This window comes from Taudactylus pleione, unplaced genomic scaffold (assembly GCF_031769625.1).
Source record: "Taudactylus pleione unplaced genomic scaffold, aTauple2 ptg000637l, whole genome shotgun sequence".
Taxonomy (NCBI): domain Eukaryota; kingdom Metazoa; phylum Chordata; class Amphibia; order Anura; family Myobatrachidae; genus Taudactylus; species Taudactylus pleione.
The window spans coordinates 5,123,420-5,125,945 of record NW_028285039.1 but is presented as its reverse complement, the minus strand read 5'-3'; positions in this window follow the sequence as shown (position 1 = coordinate 5,125,945).

Below are 2,526 nucleotides of genomic sequence, written 5' to 3'. Positions count from 1 at the left end.
CAGCAATGGATGGTATCATCAAGCTAAGTTGTTTTAATATAGTTTTGGGGTGGGTCAAAAGCCTTACTTTAAAATCTTTGAATTTCAGGTTGATCTGGGGCGGATTGTTCTGGCCATGCTCCCGGAAGCCGACCAACCTCAATCTCGTCCCAGGCGTAGGCATCGTAGGCATGCAAGGCCCCAGATATTTCAAACACATGTCACCCTTTTTGGAATGCCCGATGATGAGGTTTTAAGACGCTACCGTCTACCTCCCAAAATCATCATAGACACTCTCTCATTAATAGAAAGTGATCTTGAGCGGCAAATTGACAGTCCAACAGCAATACCACCACTTACGCAATTTATGGCGGTGTTACATTTCTGTGCCTCAGGATCGTTTCAAACAACGGTGGGAATAGTGGCGGGCATCTCCCAATCCTCCTTTTCCCGGATCCTGAGGGCAGTGATGGAGGCACTTTTCAAGCACCTCCATCATTTTATTCAAATGCCTTTGGATATGGGTGCCCTTAGTGTGGCCAAGGCCAATTTTTACCAAATAGCTGCCTTCCCACACATCATAGGGGTTGTGGATGGTACTCACATACCACTTCAGCCTCCAGCCCGGCTGGAGGCCATATTTAGAAACAGGAAACACTATCACTCCCTGAATGTAATGGTGGTATGTGATGCCTCCCTCCAGATCCTGTCCCTGAATGCTAAATTACCCGGAAGTGCACATGACTCCTTCGTCATCCGGCAATCAGGGATATGGCACAAATTAACCAACCTACAAGCTGGTGATGCGTGGCTTCTGGGTAAGTGGAGACCTTTAGTACATAACAATGTTAAGCTTGATACACAGTGTTCCTGATGTTGTCAATTCTTTTCCATAGGAGACAGTGGATATCCTTGCATGTCCTGGCTGCTCACTCCTTATTTGGCTCCCACACCAGGCCCACAAAGTGCATTTAATTCCGCACTTACAGCCACCAGGCAAGTGGTGGAGCGCTGTATCGGCCTTTTAAAAGGCCGATTCAGATGCCTCCACCGCTCTGGTGGCGAGCTCATGTATTTGCCGGATATGGTGTCGAAAATTGTGGTCCTGTGTGGGATATTTCACAACATCGCCATAAGGAGTGGTGTCCCAATGCAGCCAGAGGATGCCTTACCTGAGGATGGCCCCCCCGAGGTTGGTCGGAGGTCAGTATGTGGGGGGGCCATACGCGATGATGTGGTGGCCAGATTTTTTAGGTAAGTTTGAACAAAACAGTGTTTTAACCTAATGTGTTTGTGTTTGTTTGCGAACATCTAATTTTGTTTTCTTTTTTTCAACATCTTCGGTTTGTTCACATAATCTTTGGCACTACAATGCTCACTACTTCATGCTACCCTTACCAAACCTGGATCTGCTCATTTTGGGAATATATTCTGGAACCCATATCGCAACCCCATGTTTGTGGAATCATTTTGGCATGGTCCTTCCTCAACCAGTTCTTGATTTTTTTTTTTTTTTTTTTTTTTATTGGGTATGTGTTGTATTTGAGATTCTCACTGTGTGTTTTTTTTGTGAGTGACCACTTTGATTTCTCAGTTATGTTGTGAATAAATGTTTGGAGAGTTAAATGTTCTTCCTTTTTTTGGACGTTACCAGCAAGTGTAACCAGGTTAACACACCTTACATTTGACTAAGGGGTAATCCAGTACTGACGCCAGTTGAGCAAAAATGAAATATGTTTTCAGGTTCCCAACCCACACCAAAAGGAAGCCTGTCCAATCATTTGGCTTTGTAAGATTCGCCTAAGCAGCTTGCCCACCAACTAGGAACCTGTAAAATGTAGAAATATCTAATTGCCACTACACACAAAAAGGGAAATTACATTGTTACTGTTATGTGTTTCTTGAGGGTGTTTTACATACAAATACAAAACCCAATCTAATTTTTAAAAAATGCAAAACCTTGCAGGAACAGTCTACTTATGTCAGGGTTAACTATCTTTGGTTTTGAAAAAACGAATGAGGCAGAACGTATATTAGAAATAAACAATTTATTTAGAAAAAGATAAAAACAAAAAAAAACTACTGCCGAAGGATGCCAGACAGCCGGTCAAGGGCCACAAGCACCCCAATTACATTTTGGCGCATGTGTGCCACACAATCTTCGACCTCTTGCCGACGCCTCTGTTCCTCTGTGGGTGAGAAAAGTGTGTGGATTAATCAAACAATAGGGAATCCACATTAAAAAAACAAAAACACAACGAAATCACTCCAAAACCAAATTTTTTAAAAAAAAGGGGTGCATCAAAAATTACAAGGCCTATGTAGAAATACCCACAGGTGTGATATGTGTATGTTGAAATCAGCAGGAAGAGGTAAAGGCAAACTGCTAAATCACCAAAAAAGAACCCAAAAATCACGAATAAAGGAACGACACATGATTACATACAAACAGTTTGTGGTTAAAAAAAACGCAAAAGAAAAACATACCGGTAGCCAAAATGGCAGATCCCGAAGTCCCTCCATCTTCATCCTCAGAGGAGCCTTCAT